Raw genomic sequence first — 7,227 nt, forward strand, 5'->3', positions numbered from 1 at the left:
ATATATAATGTCCTGTAGAAGCACTCAACTTAGCAAAGAGATTCATTCTCCAACTCAAGCCTTGAAATGACCTCAAACATAAATGCCTAAATAAAACTTAATTTAATATTTTAGTTAAAGCAATCAAAGAAAGCTAAATAAACTTCCTCAGGTTCCAAGGGACATAAGCTTTAAGTGGTAATGGCTCAAGAAAGAAGGCAACTACAAACTAGAGGGGCAAAGGGCAGGGCTAATAATGAAGGAAGAGAAAAAGAGAGCCTTATTATTAGTCAAAACCACAATTTTTTTTTTTTAATGAGTAATATTTATGATAGAGATTGTTGATGCAGAAGGCATGTTTTCATACAACAAGAACAGTAGGGAAAATAGAATTTTCTAATAGCATCTATTATGTGTTCACATCTGCCACTCAGTTCTTCAAAATCCATTACTTGAAGTTGCAAAATGGGACTAGAAGTGCATTGTTAAGAATTCAATCCATATCCTCTTCAGCCTTAGTCTCCTTGCACACACACAAATGATGCTTTTTATGTACACTAAGAACCATGAAAAGAATTGTCATTCCCACTCACAGAAATCAAAAATTCGATATAGAATATTGAGTCTACGAAGAATGTACCCTCTGGATGCTGCTGCAGAAACAAAAATTGGTTCCACAGGGCTGCATTTTAGATCCAAGACACTACAGTACACCAAATGCATGAAGATAAGCATAAAGCAGAAAATTAATCACTAAACTTTTTTTTTGAGCAGGTCCAAATTATAGCAATGAGGAAGTATCTGACCACCACTTCAGTATCTGACCACACTTTCAGAAATCAAAAATTCGATATAGAATATTGAGTCGTATCCACATTCTTCTAATTGCAACATGTGATTTTATTGACATTCAAATGCTATACATCAGATAGCAATCAAGCTAACTTTTCACATTCATTCTCCTTAATTAATGGCTAAGGCAATGACTACAATTAGGAATTTATGACATTCATATCATATGGTGCTTTTGTGCTATTTTTCAACATCACAGTAATTTACTACAAAGTCAAAGTTTCAGCAGTTAAAAGGAAAAATAATGTTTGAAGAAATATTATTAAATTTGTAAAAATTAATTATAGACCTTACATTTGTTTTTTGAAGTGCTTTTGCTCAACTTCTTGAAACTTGAAGAATGCCCATGAACACCTATAACAAAGAACAAGATTTTTACAAACTATGATGTTAGTGAACCTGATTATATAATTCAAATCAGACTAAACAATTCCTCGTTATCCAAATTAAGTGACTCTTATCAGCATTGGAGATAATCTGGTTGACAAATTCTGCTACCATAAATGGGTATTGCATAGGTTGTCTTATACATTTCAGGCTTCTGATACATCGTCAACAATAAAACACATGCACAATAAGTCAAATTCAAAGCAAAACTCAGCAGCCATGTCTCTTACTCTTTTTCTAACAAATAACAGAAGCTCAAAGGAAACCCAAAAAATAACCATCAATATGAGAATAATTTATAGCCACCTAACTTGTCCACTCCAAGCTAAACAGAACTATAAAGCAATAAATTCATACCATCAAATGTTCTGGCAATCTTCAGTGTGTGCAATCCCTATATTGTGACAAAATTTTCTGCTTTGTTCCTCTTGTATCTGGAAAGATATTAACCCTAACATTGCATTTTTCACGAATTTTTATATACTATATATATATATATATATGGCAATTGACAGGACGAGTTTGAAGAATTCGCTGAGAAGGCCAAATCAGTACCTCCAACAACAAAGGATGCTGATAAACTAGTCCTCTACGGACTAGTTTATAAACCAGTCCAAACCCAGGTCATCCAACAGACTATCATGATTTCTCTAATTCAAAACCCATTTTGGAATTTCATCGAATAGGTCATCCACATACTCTCGCCATAGCCAAATTCATATAACAATTATAGATGTGTATATATATATATATATATAGAGAGAGAGAGAGAAGAGCATGGATAAAAGGAAAAATGGGGCTGATGGTGGTTGTTCATGGTGGAGGAGGAATTTGGATTAAACTTAATGGCGGTAGATGGGTCAATTTGGGGCCGGGTTTGAGTAAAGGTATGCGACTAGAAGAAAACAGAGAGAGTGGCAGCGAGAGCGAGAGAGAGAGAGAGAGAGAGAGAGAGAGAGAGACATACCTGGGGTAATGCTCCAATGGTGGATTGACGTTGGTGCGATGGCGGTGATGCTCCTATAGCGGATAGCTATGGAGACAAAGCGAGAGAGATAGCGTGGAAGGAGGAGGGCAGACGCATGAGAGAGAGAGAGAGAGAGTCACTATGAGAGAGACAGAAAGGCGTGAGAGGGAAGTAGAGGTAAAGATTGTGCTATAAAGGTGATTGATTTTGAAACCCTAGCAGCCCATATTTTCCCAACTAACTGTTTCAGTCGCTAATAAGAAATGGATGTGTATTTTTTTCCGACTAAATACTTTCGTCACCAATTAATTTAGAATCCCTCCAAAATTTGAAATTCTCCCCCCAAAACTTGTAATTATAATTTTTTGACGACCAAACTTTTCGTCGCCAAAAGATAAAAACTAATTTTTTTTCATTTGCTGACTAAATAATTTTAGTAGCCAAATCTATAGCGACCAAAATATGTTTTTTTTTTTTTCATTTGCTGACTAAATAATATTAGTAGCCAAATCTATAGCGACCAAAATATGTTTTAGTTGCTGAAAATAAATTTTTGGCGACCAAAAGTAATTTTTTGTTTTTCATTTGGCGACTAAATAATTTTAGTAGTCAAAACTAACTCTACAGCGACTAAAATATGTTTTAGTCGCTGAAAATAAATTTTTGGCGATCAAAAAATAAAAAGTAATTTTTTGTTTTCCATTCGGTGACTAAATAATGTTAGTAGCCAAAACTAACTTTACAGTGACTAAAAAAAATATTTGTCGCCAATAGTGGCATTTTTAGCGACTAAAAAAATAATCAATATAATTTTTGGTCGCCAATTCTACAACTTTTGGCAACTAAAATTTTTTGTAGTCGCCAAATTTGATCGCCAAAAATGTAATTTCATGTAGTGAAAGAAATAAGTTTGAATAATTCTATAGTTTTGGCATATATGTTGATGGGGTTTGATGATTTTGTCCCTTTTGTAAAATATTCTGAAGTAAGTATTTCCTTATATAAATTGTTTGTCTAGAATGTGTTATAGACTGTGTTTTGCATATATATGTATTCTCCTTTTATTGGTGAATTCTATGATTTTTGGCTTTAAATCTTATTCTTATTTGCCAATTGAGGCCATGGGCTCTAGTTTTAGTTGTGAGAATTGAGCAAAATGCTCCAACAATGACATACATGTGGTACTGGTATCACCACCAAAAACCTTATCAAAACAGAGAGCTATTGTGCAACAGTCAAATTCACATATAAGCTCAACTATTGTTTTTCTTCACGTTGTAGTAATCTTTGCTTGTGTCAAAACTTTTAATGAATTAGGAGAAGTACACAACATCAGTAATATAAAAATATGTTTCTCAACATGCACTACTTTTTATTTAATTTCTTAATGATTAATCCTTGACAAAGTTTTTATTTTTTATTTTTTATTCTCTATCTATTTGTATCTATTGAGTTTTAACCAGTTTATAGGTGCTTGTGGTTGGCTTTTTTTTGATAACTTTTTGTTGACTTTATTTCACCTTTAATGATTTTTTTTTTCTGGAAAATTTAAAAGTTATTCTACTCAACTAGAGAAATTAGAAAAGATCAAAATTTTTGAAAATATTGAATAAAAAAAATGTCAAAAAGGATTTTAAAAAAATCAAAAACAGTTAATTTTTTGTAAATGCTTTTGTCTTTAGGATATATATATTTTTTTAATATGGGAATGGAACTAGCTCGTGACATCAAAGTACATCAACTGGAAGTTCGAGGTAACTCAAAGTTGGTAATTAACCAAATGAACAGCGCTTATGATCTCTTACCTTATCACTAGTTGGCCCCCCATGCGCAAAGCGCGTGGGGGTCATACTACAATTTCAATATAAATATTTTTAAAATTATGTTTGGTTTATGAATTTAAGAAGTGAAATATAATTATATTTTTAGCTCTATCTTCTGTTTTTCTCTTTGCAAATTTCTTTTCAAATTAATAGGAATATGAACATAGTTATATGTCATATTAGATGTAAATATGTCTTCACATTTGCAATAAAAAAAAATTAAAAAAAAAAAATTGATAACCAAGTTGACAAAACTATAGAGAAGAGCACTATATTTATTTACTAATAGAAAAATAATTCATCTATGTAATTTCTCTGAATAACTTGTCAAGTAAAATTTCAAAATCTACATTCAAATATTCGTTCAAACTTTTCTTATCCGTATTTTGAAAAGAAATTGTGTGATGACCTAGAATAAAAAAATAAAATAAATATATATATATATATATATCTTTGGTGGTTAATAACGAAGGCACTAGTGTATGGGGCTGTCAACTATTTTTATAATATGAGGGGGATGCTTCTTGTTACAAAAAGGGAAGCGCACAGCTAATAAAAAAAAAGGGGACGTGGGGTGGGGTGCTCAAGTGGTGTATATTGATTTATTTAAGAGAGAGAGAGGAAGGGAGTAATCACATCAAACCATAAATTCCTTTCGTTTTACATAGATTCCAAACAGTGATTCTCATTCCCTACCCATATACATATATACATATCTATCTCATTGTTGATTTGATCATATCGATTTACTCAGTGATCTGGGGAAGATGACGAAGCCACCTCAGATCGCCATTCTTCGCGCTGGTATTTTCGTCAGAACTCAATACATCCCAAGATTAACTGAGATCTCTGACCTTGTTGTTCTCAAAGCAATTTGGAGCGGTATTGAGGAATCGGCTAGAGGTGCTGTTGAAATTGCCGCAAGTGTTTCCCAGAAGTGAAATGTAAGTGGGGTGACACGGTTCTTGATGAGATTATTCAGAATACTTCCATCGTTGCAGTTGCCAATGTTGTTCAAGATCGGCAAGTAGAATTGGTATTTAACTTGGAGAAGAATCCAATGTTGTTCATCTGAAGTTTTGCACAAGGACGCAGCTATTATTATCATTAAGGGTGTTCATGATGCTGAGAAATCTCACTTCGATGAGCCTCCCTGACCAACACAACCTGTCGGGCTCCAAATTACCAATTTACCATAGCTTAGCAACAAATAGGCGCTTTTGTAGGCGATATTGTTATTGATTATCCTTGTGTGGGATGTACCTCAACAGCTATTCAAGCTTTGACATCATTTAAGAAATTATACCCCGGGCATCGGAGAGAGGAGATAGAAAAGTGTATTGAAAGAGCTGCCATATTCATTGAAAAGATACAAGCACCAAATGGATCATGGTATGGCTCTTGGGGAGTTTGTTTCACCAAGGGCTCATGGTTTGGGAAAGAGGGGTTGGTCGCTGCTGGAAGAATGACCATAACAATTTGAGAGCATCCAAGCCTTTCCAACCTTGTTATCATCTAGTTTTAGTACAAATTCACCCCTAGTTCTTGAGGCCAAAAGCTAGAGCACGCTAAGGGCAATGTTTTGATCATACTACATCGCATTTTCGTACTGCTAAGCTTTGGGTGTTCTTCCATTCTCTTCTAGCTTGAGGTAGGAATTTTTCCTACACTTCTTTATGTACTTTTATTTGATTATATGGAGTTTAGAGTTGCATATAATTTAATTAGAATTTTTGGAAAATTCGTGATTTATTTGCTTAAAAAAGTAAATTTTGAGAAAAATAAAGAGTTAATGCCCAAATTGCGAAAGTGTAAACTTGGAATATGTTTGTAAGGTTATGAAAGAGCTATGTTTTAAATTTGAACAAAAACGGACTTCAATTCGATTGGTTTTGAAATTTTTATCGGTTTGTGACTAAAAGAACATTTTTAAAGAAAACAAAAGAATTGCATTTAATTTTCGGGGCTTTTGATCAAAATAGGATGTCATAGTTAAATAATGTTTGGAGAATGAGTTTAGAAAGAAAATGATATTTTTTTGGGCATTAACGATATTATTTTTCTTAATGTATCTGTTGGTATAAAACAGACACGGTTAGAAATGAACCTTGAGAGGTTACCGGACGTGATTGTGATATGAAAACTAGTGTAGTTGTTCATGTTTAGAAATATCTGTTTCGGGCTATTGGTGGAGGATAGTTATGATTGTTGTAGAAATGCATGAGACTTAGGTAAATTGAACCATATTTCTCATTTGTTGCATTGGACATTGCATTACATTCATTTGATTGGAAATGTATCTGTTTTTTAGAAATGTTTGGAAATGTATCTATTTGCGAAACGATGAATACTTGGTGAATCTGGGTAAGGGGTGTGGAACCGCGTGGTTACGTGTCGAACCTTCCAGTTTACTGGTAAAAATGACAATGGTAGTACATTATAGCCTACTTGCAGACACTCGCCTAGAGATTCACAAGGCCCGTATTCATGTAACAGATATGGTTTAAAAATGAAAATGGTTTTATATTGGTTGTGCATCTCAGCATTGCATGCTTTATAAAAAGAGAGAAACTGTTTTATCATGAGCATGGCATGAGCACACTCCTCTTTAGTTTTGTCATTGTTCATATATTGTGTAGTATATCTCTACCGGGCTGTGGCTCACCCTATAAGGGAAATCATTTTCAGGTACAGGTGTTATGCCTCTGCCAAGGCATTGACTTGGGAGGACTCGGAGCTGAGGCTTCATTTTGTTTTATTATTATTTGTTGAATGTAAGCCCAGGGCTGTATTTGTATTGAGTTGAAACTCCATTTTGTGTAACCAAGAATGTTCTTGGATAAATTTGTAAGCCTGTAGGACACTTGTTATCTGTTTGGCTTTCATTTCTTACTTGTTGTAAAATGCATGCTTGGGATTGGAACTGGGGCATTGAGATGTAAATAGCATGTATTTGGCGTTTGGGATTTAATGGAAATGGATGTGTGGAATAGTTAGCTATACATATATGTTTGTCCATCATGTGGGTTTTGTTGCATAAATAGATATATCATGCCGAAATTTTTGGGGCGTTACAAATTGTATAGTTATAACACTTTTATTGATAATAAGAAATTGTATTCCTTATAACATTGTTATATGTATACATCTTATAACATAAATTTAACCAAAAAAAATATGTTCATTATATCACGCCATACAGCAGCTTGTTTTCATAAC

General features: G+C 33.6%; 2 long non-coding RNA genes across 3 annotated transcripts; one reads left to right on the forward strand and one right to left on the reverse strand.

Moving 5' to 3' along the window:
* Positions 1-476: 476 nt before the first annotated feature.
* Positions 477-2,427, reverse strand: LOC114267705 (uncharacterized). Of its 2 annotated transcripts, XR_014345231.1 has the most exons (4): positions 2,186-2,427; positions 1,576-1,652; positions 1,126-1,185; positions 477-682 (listed from the first exon to the last, which is right to left on the reverse strand). It is a non-coding gene; the product is annotated as an uncharacterized LOC114267705 (long non-coding RNA). The 2 variants fall into 2 exon arrangements; XR_003631037.2 differs by lacking the exon at positions 1,576-1,652.
* Positions 2,428-4,494: 2,067 nt separating this feature from the next.
* LOC145801937 (uncharacterized) lies at positions 4,495-7,026 on the forward strand. The gene is made up of 2 exons (XR_014343873.1): positions 4,495-5,659; positions 6,697-7,026. It is a non-coding gene; the product is annotated as an uncharacterized LOC145801937 (long non-coding RNA).
* Positions 7,027-7,227: the final 201 nt, after the last annotated feature.

The sequence above is a fragment of the Camellia sinensis genome, chromosome 11 (genome assembly GCF_055761805.1).
Source record: "Camellia sinensis isolate YWXY chromosome 11, ASM5576180v1, whole genome shotgun sequence".
In the NCBI taxonomy this organism is placed as follows: Eukaryota; Viridiplantae; Streptophyta; class Magnoliopsida; order Ericales; family Theaceae; genus Camellia; species Camellia sinensis.